Here is a 13,546-nt window from a genome sequence, read left to right on the forward strand (position 1 = left end):
ATTGGCAGCTTTGGTGCCATCATAGAGTTAAGTTTGTTAGATCCCGATATTTCATTTTGCAAAAGGTAAAGTGTTCAGTATCTTCTCCTTTAAACTGAAATAATCTGAAATCTACAAGTCTAACCTGGGATAAAAATCCCCAGGCTGTATTTGATGTACAGCAGTGTTGGCGAACCTTTTAGGCACCGAGTCCCGAAACAAGAGCATGTGCAGGGGGGGAGCCCTGGAAACCCGAAGAGCAGCTCCCCGGCATGCATGCGTGTGCCAGGAAGCTGAGCTTCTGGTTTCTGGCACGTGCATGTGTGCCGGCCACCTGGTCTTCTGTTTTTTTTAGCACATGCATGTGCAAAGACCAGCTGGCTGGTGCGTGCATATGCGCATGTGCACCGGGGAGCTGCTCTTCCGGTTTCTGGTGCTCCCACATGCGTGAAGACCAGCTGGTCAGTGCGCGTGCGCATGCACTTCTGGAACTGGAAGAGCAACAGGCAACGACTGGCGTGCCCAGAGAGATGGCTCTGCATGCCCCTTCCGGCATGCGTGCCATAGGTTCACCATCACGGATGTAGAGTTTTGATGGCTCAGGAGAATGAAGAAACCGTTCCCATGACAAATAGTGATTTCATCACCCTTTCTACAACATTTCATCACCCTTTCTACAATATTCTTGCCTCCATAAACAAAAAGAGCTTTGACACATGCAAGTAGCAGAATGGACTAACTTCAGCCTAGCCCATAAACAACGTAATAATAACAAAAATATTCTTCTTTGGCTTTTTATGGATTATGGCTTCTTCCAGCGCACACATAAATTGCATGTTTTGGCATTTGGTAGGCTACCTATAAATCTCAAGAAACAGAAGAAGACTATTTTTGCAATTTCATAACCTGAAAACTCAATATTAATAGCTGGGAAACTTTCCAGTTGAGTCAACAACTCCAGGTGTAACGTGGAAACCAGCAAGATCATTCCTAATAATAGTATTATGACTTGGTTCTAAAATTACCTAACGACAGTTTCTGCACAGACCCTGGAGCTGTGTCCCTTTGGGCTATCAAAAGGCAGGGCCTGTTCCTATCATTTTTGAGAAATGAAAGCTTTCCTTGGCTAAGAAAAAAAAAAAAAAAAAACTCTGGCTAGCTTTTACGTGTTAAAGACTTCGTAATTCTTTCTCAACATTTAACTTGCTTGTCTTTTCAACAGTTTGCAAAACTATGGAAATGATTTATTTTTAATTATACTGGGTTCATGGCACATAATTCCTTAACCAGAGTCGAAGAGTTGACAAGCAAGACTGTGGGCACATCCACACAGCGGGTTTTAATGTGCTGTCCCCCAGCTCTTAAAACGTCACAAAAATTTTGCTGACATAATTTGATTTGACCACATAGCTACTCTCTACTCTGCTTTAGAAATAAGACCAGTGACAGAGTAGCCTTAATAGGATACTGCAGAATAGATTAAGATGCAGCAATTGGCGTAAATTTAAAATCTATCCTTTTATGCTAAAACGCTTTGTCACTAAAATAAGAGATGCTCATATGATAGAATGACTGAAGCAGAATTCAAATCAAAATTATCTTCTAAATGCTGTTTCTTTTCGTTGGCAACATGCCCATTTTATCAGTGTGTTTAGTCTTGGTCTGACTGGTTTTGACTGGTACTAGAATGATGTTTAGTCTGCCTTCTTTAAAAAGAAATGATGGAAGTCATCATCCAGCATCATACAATAATGTGGATCCAAAACGATTCAAAAAATGTACCTCCAGGGTAAATTATGGCCAGAGTACATCCTCTAAAAGTGTCATATTCCATTCCCCAAAGGATTGCAGTCAGTTTAATTGCAATCAGCAATTGCAGTCTGCCAATCAATTGAAGTCAGCACATTTTTACTGTATATTGGTTAGCTACTGTAAACTGTTGGTCTGGGCCTCCTTAGACAATATTAAATAGATCAACTAATGTCTTCCTGCAGCACAGGAATATTTCCAGAAATATTCTTATGAGATGAAATGCAATAACAGTTAATAAGTACAGCCGGCTAACACTTATAGGGAAAATAGTAGCTTCTCCTAAAAGAGGATTTTTTTTTAAACAGGTTCAGCAGAGTCTCAAGGTTATTGCAAGTGCAACAAGCCTCAATATTTTAAAACGAAAATCTTTCAACAAAGAAGAAGGGGGTTAAAGAGAAAAGCCAGTGAAAACAAAATACGCTCTAGGTTTATATAAGGATAATTAACTTTCTGTTAACTTCCTCTTCCTCCAAGCATGAGGTTAGGATGGAAGTTGAGCTGTAATGATGATTGGTTTGGCACCTGGTGGGAAGAGCATTTGTTTTAAACTATATTTTTATGAATCATGGTGGGCCACATAGTCAACATATGGCTGGCCATTTAAGTCCTGCAGATAAGTAAATAAATGATTGGAATCTCTCAGAAGAAGCGGCACTGGTTGATTATGACCAATCCATTTCTCTTCATGTCCAATTTATTTTAGTGTATTACAGTTATAAAACATCCCAGGTTTTTGTTATTTTGGATGGATTGTGATATTCTTTTAGAGCATAATTGAAAAAAGAGCAGCTAGAATGTAAACATAATTACCTGACAGTTTGCCTATCACCCTGGCTAAAAGACTTCACTCATTAATTTAAAAGTAGATGATTATACAATTTAGAAAAGCCTTCAGCTTTTTGTCTCTATTGATCGGCATTAGTACTTAGGAGTTTGAGGCAAGATGTTTCCCCCACAAGAATTAGCTGGAGATGTGAGGTTAAGAAATGAATCCAGCATCTTCTTGTCTGCAGAATCTTTGCACTTTTTCCCAACAAAATGTTTTGTCCCATGTTGAATTTAATTTTCATGAATGAAATGAAATGAATTAATTAATTTTCATTTAATGAAAGGGTGGCACGATGGCTCCATGGTTAAGATGCTGGGCTTGTCAAGTGGACCCCACTGCCCCGTGATGCCCCTTTTTACCTCAGGGAAGCCTCCTAGGCGAAGCAGTAAGACAGCGAGGGGGATCCCGGCACAGCTGATCATTGGAACAGCTAATCGTCGGGAAGGGGAAAAAAAGAAATACTTTAAGGAGTGACTGGGCGGGGGAGAATTCAGTCAGCGATGTCGGGCATGTGCGTGATGTCGTGCATGCATAATAAGGACTACTGGGCAGGGAGGGGAGGGGTGGGGTGGGCGGATAAGGGTGGGGGCCAGCCAGAGGCACAATTTGTTGGTTTTCCGAACTGTGCAGAATCATAACAGCCATTTCTATAGAACCGGTCCGAACTGGTAGAAACCCACCCCTGCTTGAAACGAAGATGAATACCACCCCCTGTAGCTCCCAATGACTAGCAGAGTAAAATCTGCAGGGACTCTCCCTTTCTAATGAATAATTTTTCATCTGTTTTAAATGGCTTATTCATGCTTTCCTAAAATAAGAGCGAGAAAAACATACACAGAGAGACACTCTTATACACATTTGATAATCTGATGTAGAATAGAATAGAATAGAATAGAATAGAACAGAATAGAATAGAATAGAATAGAATAGAATAGAATAGAATACTTTATTGGCCACGTGTGATTGGACACACAAGGAATTTGTCTTGGTGTAAATACTCCAGGTATACATAGAGAAAAGATACATTAGTTAAGAATCAAGAATCATAATGTACAACACTTAATGATGGTCATGTGATAGAGTAGAACCTAGAAATTTGAAGGTCTTTACTGTTGATACTGTGTTGTCTAGTATTGTAAGAGGTGGTAGTATGAGAGGATTTCTTCTAAAGTCTACCACCATTTCTACGGTTTTGAGTATGTTCAGTTCCAGATTGTTCTGGTTACACCATGAGGCAAGTTGTATAACCTCCTGTCTGTATGCAGATTCATCGTTGTCTCGAATGAGACCAATCACTGTTGTGTCATCAGCAAACTTCAGTATTTTAACAGATGGATTGTTTGAGATGCAGTCATTGGTATATAGGGAGAAGAGGAGACAGCACACAGCCTTGGGGGCCCCCTGTGCTGATTATACAGGTATCGGATGTGATTCTGCCTAACTTCACCTGCTGCTTCCTGTCTGCTAGGAAGCTTATGATCCACTTACAAGTGTGTTCAGGTACCGCTAGTTGATTTAATTTAATTAGAAGAGTGTCTGGAATGATGGTATTGTATGCTGAACTGAAGTCTACAAAGAGGAACCTTGCATAGGTATTTGGAGATTCAAGGTGTTGTAGGATGTAAGGCAGAGCCATGCTAACAGCATCATCTGTTGATGTAATGCATTGATGTAGTGCAGCATAAAATGAAATAGCTTTTTTTTAAAAAAGAGGAATTTTTGGTTGCTTTTGATATGTTTTTCATAATTTTCAAGACATTTTACCTCTGTTTTAACATCTACCAATGATTGATCTGGGGAAGTTGGATTTTTCTAATATTTCACACCTGAGCTGTAATTGCAGTAACAGCGTTGATTTAAATCCTATAATATGGCTGCGCCAATGTCTGAAGTGGTGCTTCTATTTGACACACATAATCACTCTTTGGCACTGCTTTTCAAAATGGCACATCTCCCTCTCCAGACTTCTAAAGTAACATGGCAATGCTCCGTACTTTGATATTTTGTTTGGCAATTTCAATGTGAAAACATAACTCCTCCAGCTCCTCCAGTCACTCACAGGAATCTCCAGAGGCTTTGGCTTGTGCACAATACATGAGCAGAAGCCACTGGATGATGCTTCAAAGTACAGGCAGTCTTCATTTGCTGATCATAACCATAACCAGCAACTCTGTCATTAAATGAAGCGATCACTAAGTAAAACTGCAAGTGTGCTTATGATCTTCCTTCAGCTTTCCTTTGGTTTACAGATTTGCCAAGGCCAAAAATGCAAGGACTTAAAAGTTATCTTTTCATTGTTGTCGCAGCTTGCGAACGGTCATTGTATGAGGCAGTTGCTAAACAAGGACTATCTGTAAAGTGAAGGATGTCATTACCAAATCATGTTGCTTAAGTATCTCAACAAAGCAAATTATGTCATCTCCCTGGTGCTCTGCTCCTCATTGAAGTGAAGTATGGATGTCTCACAGGCTCCTAATGTAATATTTGCTTTGAAGTATTCAGTCATTTTGCATTTGCTCATTTGCCATAAAGCAAATGCTCAGGGGGCAGTGGGTCGCAGTGGGTCAATGGGGCCAGATGGGAACAGAAAATGTGCTCAATAAAAGCCAGCTGCCAGCCTCTTTAGCAGCTACTCTCAACTGAAAATGATTTTTTTCCAAGAAGATTTCCACAGATTCCCTTTATCAAGATTTATTGAGATGAGTAAATGGGATTGTAAAAGTTTCAGCAGCAGAACTATATTCAGTTTATAATCAATTTATTCATGGGAACACAAGAAAAGGAAGAGCTGAAAAGACTTACCCCCTTTCCCCAGGTATTTGCCTCTGAATACCTTTCCCCAGGTATTTGCCTCTGGAGTTTAGGAACAAAAAATGGGAATAGGAGGCCTCTGGGAAGCAAAGCCTTAGCACCTAGACTTCAAGTTGTTGGAATAGCAATGTGGAAACTCAGATTTAAGCCTAACCTCAGGCACTGGGGCTGAATGGGTGACTTTGGGCCTGACGCTCTCTCTGAGCCCAAAGCACTTCATTGGGCTACTATTGTGGGGGGGAAATTCAATATTGCATATGTTGCCTTGAGTTCCTGGAGGAGAGGTAGGATTGGAATCTAACACTGTATGCACATATAAATACTAAGAGCTGAAAGGGTTTCTGAGATACATTATTCATTTTTCATATGCACATACATTCATACATATACAGAGCACCAAGCTAGGCACACACAGAACACAATACAACTTTTTTTTTTCCTTTTAACTTCTAGGTAGGGTTGCTTCCTTTCTACCAGAGTAGACTTTGAGGCAATCTGCAGCTTCTCAGAAGTTAGTGTTGGTAATATATTATTAACAACTCTATTCAGCAGATACCAATATCTCTTGTGTGTCACCTAAAGCAGTAGTTCCAACCTTTTGGGTGCCAGGGACCAGGTTGATGGAGAGGTTTTTTTTCCACTGACCAGAGGGAGCATGGTTTCACACACTGCCTGTATCCTGCACATGCACGGATGGGGCTTTGCTTGTTTATGTGGCCCAATTCCTGGCGTGGCATAGATTGCTGCCAGTCCGGGGGCTGGGGCCCCCTGACCTAAAGAATAAAATCTAGAGATGGATTGCAAGTTGACTCCTAATGTTAACATAGTTATGCAAGATTGGGAAATGCTTATGTATTCGATTTGTATTGTGCCTTTTCCTCAGTGAAGGCAGTTAGACTTTTGACTGATCAAGAGCACATTTTTCTCATCCCAAGTAAGCATCCATCTTGTCAAGGTTCTCTAGATTCCAAGCGCCTCATTAAAAAATTGGCTTATTTAGCTCTGAGACATTATTCAGCTAGATTAGACAAGGATGAAGTCATATGCCCACACGTGATTTGCCACTGCTTTAGGTAGAGGTCAAAGCATTATGTATACAGGTCTGTGCTTCAAATCTAGGCATTTTCTTCCTACCTTTCCAGGTCAATGAAACTTTAGACCTAATCTGTGTTGACATAATTCTTTTCTCTAGTAACTGTTGACTCCTTAGCAATGAGTTGAAGCTATTGCAGGGACTCAGGGTTATTTATTGAGAAACAAGAATTATATGTTTCAAATATTAAAAGGAAGATGTCTTGATAAACCTGCTGTTCATCAACAGGAATAATAGATCTATTATCTGATGCTCTTGAGGTGTACTGCTTATAGCAAATTACTATTCTACTCCATGGAAACACTTCTGCATTTCTGCTGAGAAAAGAAAAGCTGTAAAGACACAAGCAATGCAAAACTCAGGGCATTAAGATGGCACATTGACTTGGTGTTCTACTATAGGAAAAGGGCGCAGTCCTTCATTTCTCAATGCAGTGTGAAATAGTATCTAGTTACTTAAATTGGTTTAGATGACTATCAAGATTGCTATTTTTACGCACTTCTTTCAGTGGAAATCATATTCACTTGCAAAGTGATTACATCAGCAAAGCTCTCTGGATACCAAGGTCAAGCTGGATTGCTTGTAAATAAAGCAATTCAGAGAAGTAGAGGACGGACATGAAAGATAAAATCCGAAAGATATAGCACTGTATCATTAAGCTACATCACAGCTAATTTATTTCATAAAAGCTGGTTTCCCCATCAGGAAACATGCCAGGTTAATTTTCCACTGCCATCTCCATCCCATGATAAATGAAATGATATAGTTTTTGGAATTCTTCATTTGAGCTTGTTAGTTATTATGCTTTTCAAGATCACAATCCTAGAAAGTGTAGCATAATAGTTACCTGAGTGCATCCAGTAAAATCCTTTTTTTTAAGAATAAAGTGGACAAATCCATTTTAGAATAGAGGGTTAACAACCCCATGCATAGGCAAGAGACCCTACCATTCTGGAGAAGTGGCTCTCCTAATCCCTTTTTAAACACATCCAGTGATGGTGCATGTTAAGTCTGTTAAGTTGCAGGAATGAGACTCAGCACACCAGCATGATCGTCAATTGTTTTTATTTCTTTCTAGGACTGAGCGCCGAAGAAACCATGGCAGCCCTTTTTATAGTCAGGCTGCTCGTGGCTGTGGCCAGTGACGGCTCTTCAAATTTCCTACCACCATGGACTGACCAGTTGCAGGTGAGTATGCTAATACATAAAACCCCTCCCCACCTGGTCCAGTCCAACCAATCTGAGCCTTGCCTACCATACGTAATCACGTAGGTAGGCGGGGCTTTTATGGATCTGACTGGACCTGCGCAACTCAGTCGCGGGTTGGCCTCTGGACTGTTCGGACGGATCTATTGTTCCTTCTGTCCATCTTCTTGGAACTTCCTGGAAGGTTGAGTCGCCCATGCCACTCCTGCCAAGGACTGCTTTCCCGCTATCTTTCTGGACCTGTTCCTGTCTCCCCGACCTGCCTTCTTCCCTGGTCTCAGGTACGTGTTTGCTTTTCCCGACCGGGGCTAGTGTTAGTAGTGGTTGTTGCGTAGTTGTCAGGGTTTGTTCTGTTATTTCTCTCGTTCGTGGAGGGTCTCCCCCTCCCTTTCTACTTGTGTTTTGTGTGTTTGAGGGGTCTCCCCCTCTTCTCTGGTTGTTTTGTTTGCTTGAGGGGTCTCCCCCCTTCCGTGGGTCTGTTTAGGTTTCCCTTCGTGACTCTAGATCTGAGCTGGTCTATGTGTCTCTTCCAGCTCCTCCCATCCTCGGTGTCTACCCTGTATGAACGTGGTCCGGTTATCTGGTTCACTTTTGCCGGTATCCACAATGGTTCCCCCGTGAGATATTTTGCGTATATTGGGTCCCCTGTTGAAATGTGCGGCAATTACTGGAGGAGTCTACTGGTTTTTCTGGGCTATATGTGAGGTGTAGTCTGTCTAGGTGTGATCTTAGTTTCCTCCCCATTAGTAACTATGCTGGACTTTTATTTGTTGTGGCACTGGGTGTCATGTGCTGAATGCTTAGTAGTTTATCTATCTTTTCTTGTGTGTCCCCAGGGCCCAGTTTTTGTAATGTTTCCTTCGTGTAATGTACCATGCGTTCCGCCTCTTTGTTCGTGGCTGGGTGTCCCGGTGCTGTCAGTGCATGCCTTATCCCATGTTGTGCTAAAAACCCCTCGAATGTTGTTGCCGTGAATTGTGGCCTGTTGTCAAATACAATTAGATCCGGTAATCCATGTATTGCAAAAAGTTTCCTGAGTTGTCTAATGATGGCTTCTGTTGTGGTGGAGTGCATGATGCTTACCTCTAGCCATTTGGAGTAAGCATCTACAACTGTTAAAAATGTATGTCCTCTGGTTGGGCCTGCAAAATCAATGTGTAGTCTTGACCATGGTCCCCTTGGTGTTTCCCATTCATGTTTTGGTGCTGTGGGGGGTGTTGGCCTACATTCCTGGCAGTGTTTACATGTTGCCACCCAGTCTCCTATTTCCTTATCCATCCCTGGCCACCATACATAACTTCTTGCCAGGGATTTCATTTTTACAATACCTGGGTGTCCCTCATGTAACAATTCAAGTATGTGTTTCCTTAAAACGTCCAGTATGACCACCTGATCCCACCATAGTACGCACCCCTTCAGCATTGAGAGTTCTGTTTGTCTATTCTGGAACGGTTTGGCGGTCTCATCGCTCTCAGTTTCTGGCCATCCTTTTCCTACCCAATTTAAAATCTGCGCCAGGGTTTTGTCTCTAGCCGTTTCCCTAGCGATATCTGCTGCCATTACAGGTAGGTTTTCTAATGTCTCTATTTGAAGGGTTTATGTGGTTGGTGTTGGGTCACCTTCTATGTCAGGTAGAGGGCAACGGCTAAGCACGTCAGCATGATTTATGTCCTTTCCATGTTGATAGGTTAAATTGTAGTTGTAGGCAGACAAAAACTCCAACCACTGCGTCATTCCTAGTGACGTATGTTAGGTGTGGTTTTGTTTCCTGCAATGATGCCCAGGAGTGGCTTGTGGTCTGTGACTAGTGTGAGAGTTCTCCCGTAGATATATTCGTGGAATTCTGGTGACAGCGACCAATGCCTCTTTGTCTAGTTGGCTGTAGTTCCACTCCGGCTTTGACAGAGTCTTTGAATAGAATGAAATGGGTGCTTCTTTCCCAACTGGTAATACATGGCTGAGTATAGCACCAATGCCAAAAGGTGATGCATCGCAAGTTAGTGTTATTGGAAGTGTTTCACTGTATTGTATTAGTACGCGGTCTGATGTGATCAAGTTTTTTATTTCCTGGAATGCCGTTTCTTCCCGTTGCCCCCAGGCCCAGGTTGCTTTCTTGTCAAGCAACCTGTGTAGTGGTTCTGCAATGGTTGCTTTCTGCGGTAGGAATATATTATAAAAGTTAATGAGTCCTAAGAAAGCTTGCAGATCAGTTTTATTTGTGGGTCTGGGGGCTTCTTTGATTGCCCCACATTTTCTGTGGGGTGTCAGACATCCTAGGAATTCAACTTTGCCGGTGGCTAATTGACACTTCTCCTTTTTTACTTTTAGTCCCGCCTCCTTGAATTTGCTTAGGACTTCCCTTATGCGGTCTCGCAGTTGTTCTTTGTCCTTGGCTGATACCAGGACATCGTCAAAGTATGGTACCACCCCTTTTATTATCCCTTGCAATAGGCATTCCATTAAGCTCTGGAACACCCCTGGGGTGACGATGATGCCGAATTGTAGTCTGTTGCATTTGAATGCCCTCCTGTGCGTCACGATTGTCTGGGCTTCTGCTGTTTCAGGGTCAACGGGCAATTGTTGGTATGCCTGTGCGAGGTCTAGTTTCGTGAAGATTTCCCCCCAAGGGAATGTAATAGATGCTGTACACTGGAACCGGGTATGTGCTTTGTAGTCCCCGCAGATGCGCACTGACCCATCTGGTTTAATTGGTGTAACAATTCTGGTTTCCCACTTTGCGTGGTCAATTGGTTCTAAAACCCCTTGTGCGATGAGCTTATCCAATTGCTCATCAATTTTTGCTTTTAGTGCAAAAGGAACCCACCTCGCCTTTAATCTTATAGGGGCTATGTTTGGGTTTAGACTAAAAGAAATTGGGGACCCCCAGTACTTGCCCAGTTCTCCATTGAACAAATCCCGGAATTCTTCCATCAGGTCCTCTTCCCACTCCACCTCGGTGATGCTGTTTATCCCTGTGACTTCGATTCCTAATGGTGTAAACCATTCGAGTCCCAATAGGCTGGGTTGATTTCGGTCGATTATGTTTAGTGGAAGGATTCTGGTATATTTTTTTAATTTTAATTTAAATTGTCTGGTACCTACTACTGGAATTTTGTTCCCTTGGTAGTCTTTCAGCGTGTTTGTCTTTCGAGTCCTTCCCGGCTTATGTCTGGTATCCATCTTTTTAGGGTGTCCCATGATACCATTGATAAGTATGAGCCTGAGTCCATTTCCATCTGGCATGGCTGGCCTTCTATAGTGACCTGGACATATACTTTCCTGGCGTTTGTCATGTTGGAGTGTCCGATGGTCACTGTTTGGTGTGTTTCATCTCTTCCATTGCTTGTTTCTTTCCCTCGCCTGTTTCTGTTGTCTTGATTCCAGTGGCTCCCTGTTTGTTTCTCCCTCTCTCGGGGGGGTGTTCCACCTTTGTCTAGGGCCGTAGTTTTTCCTTGATCGGCATGCCCTAGCAATATGTCCCCGCCGTTCACAATGTTTGCAGATCGCATCTAGGAAACGGCACTCGGAACGTGGATGGTTCCCCTCGCAACCAGCACAACGAAATTCCTTCCTTTTTCCATTCCGGTCTCATCTGCCCTGTTCTGAACGGAGTTGATTTACCCGTTCTTCTACCTCATTGTCTTCCCATGGGGACTCGATATCCTCATGGTGGGCTATGGTGGTGTTTTTTTGGGTTTCTGTTGGCGCTTTGTTCATTTTCCACATGGCAGCCGCCGATTTCTGCGTGGCTTCTGCCGCGGTAGCTTCTTCTATTGCTTCTTGGAGCATTATTTTGGGTTTTGTTAATAGTTGACCCTGTAGTGTAAGATCCCTCAGTCCCAGGACCACTCAGTCTCTCATGGCTTCATCCATATTTAGGAATTCACACGCTCTGGCGATGTCCCTCAGTGTTGCAATGAAATCACTGATGCTCTCGTCTTCTTTTTGGTCGCGATAAAATTCATGTCTTTTGATGAGGCAGGAGATGGTTGGTGTGTAGTGAGCCTCAGTATTCTTTCCAGGTCCAGCCAGGCCATCATTTTCACGTCGGTGGGTGCTGCTAACGCTTTTTGCCATCTTGAATACTGCGGGCCTGCAATGGGTGAGGAAGACGGCTCTCTTCCTGTGTTTGGATATATTATGGAGGTCACTCCCTCCGAGGAACATGAGGAATTGGTCGATGTACGATTCCCAGTCTTTGGTTGCTGGATTGAATGGTGCGGGTAGCGTGTTGTTTCCGGCCATTTCATCTCGATGTGTTGCCGGTGTTCGTCGGTCGCCACGTGCACGCTGGTTCCCTTTGTCTCAGAATCCCATCCTTGTCACCAGTGTTAAGTCACGGGAATGAGACTCGGGACACCAGCATGATTGTCAATTGTTTTTATTTCTTTCTAGGACTGAGTGCTGAAGAAACCGCAGCAGCCCTTTTTATAGTCGGGCTGCTCGCAGCTGTGGCCAGTGACGGCTCTTCAAATTTCCCGCCTCCAAAGACCAACCAATTGCAGGTGAGTATGCTAATACATAACAGTGCACCCACAACTTTTGGAAGCAAGCTGTTTCACTGATTGTTTCACCGTCAGGAAGTTTCTCCTTAGTTCTAAGTTGGATTTCTCCTTCCTAAACTTCCGTTATTTCTTGTCCTGCCTTAGTTCAGATGTTTTGGAAAATAGGCTGACAGTTTTCCAAATGGGGTTTTACGAAAGCAGTATAAAGTGGAATTAAAACTTCATGTGACCTTGATACTATTGCTCTGTTGATGCAGCCCAGGATTGCATTAGCTTTTTTGGCAGCTATAGCACATTGCTGGCTCATATGTAAGTGGTTGTTCACTAGGACTCCAGGATCCCTCTCACTGTTACTGTTGTTGAGTCATGTCCTACCAATTCTATGCATGTGCATTTGATTTTTCTTGCCTGAGTGTAAAATCTTACTTTTCTCACCACTGAATTGCATTTTGTTGGATAGGGCCCAGTGTTCAAGTCTTTCAAGATCCAGAAGGATCTTGAGCCTATTTTCTAAAGTGTTGGCTATTCCCTCTAGTTTGGTGTTGTCTGCAAATTTGATAAAATCCCGTTCTATACCCTGATCTAAATCATTTATGAAGCTGTTAAAGAGTACTGAACCTTGGTCGCCCCACTGTATGCTTTCCTCTATGTAAATATTGTTCCATTGAGTGTGGTTGATCAGCCACTTATGAATCCATATAGTGGTGATGCTGTCTATCTCACATTTTTCTGTTATATCTTCCCAAGAAATAGATGATGGTCTACTTTGACAATTGCCTTATGGAAGTCCAGGTATACTATGTCCACAGCATTTCATTGGTCCAGTTTAGTCACCTTGTCAAACAATGCAATAAGGTTTGTCTAACATAATTTCTTCTTGACAAGCCCATGCTGGTTTTCAATATTAGCCTTGCTTGTTTCTAAGTATTTGCAGATCTGTTGCTTGATTATCTTTTTCAAGATCTTCCCAGGAATTGATGTCAAGCTGATTCATTTGTAGTTTCCCGATTGCATTTTTTAAAATTTTATTTTATTAAATTTATTTTATATTACATTTTTTAAATTTCATTATTATTTTATCTTTTATTTTCTTTCTTTTCTTTTTGAAGATGGGAACCAGATCAGCTCTTTTCCAGTCCTCTGGTAATTTCCCCATTTTCCAGGATCTTTGAATGATATGGGTCAATGTTCCTGAGATTACACCTGTCAGCTCTTTCAGAACTCTGGGATATACACCATCTGGTTGGTTGGTTGCTTATGGTGTATTCTTCATGGTAACAATGTGATTCTATGGAATTACATAGATGTTGT

This window comes from Notechis scutatus, chromosome 1 (assembly GCF_049901735.1).
Source record: "Notechis scutatus isolate UNSWTSFEM ecotype Mainland chromosome 1, rNotScu1.2, whole genome shotgun sequence".
Lineage (NCBI taxonomy): Eukaryota > Metazoa > Chordata > Lepidosauria > Squamata > Elapidae > Notechis > Notechis scutatus.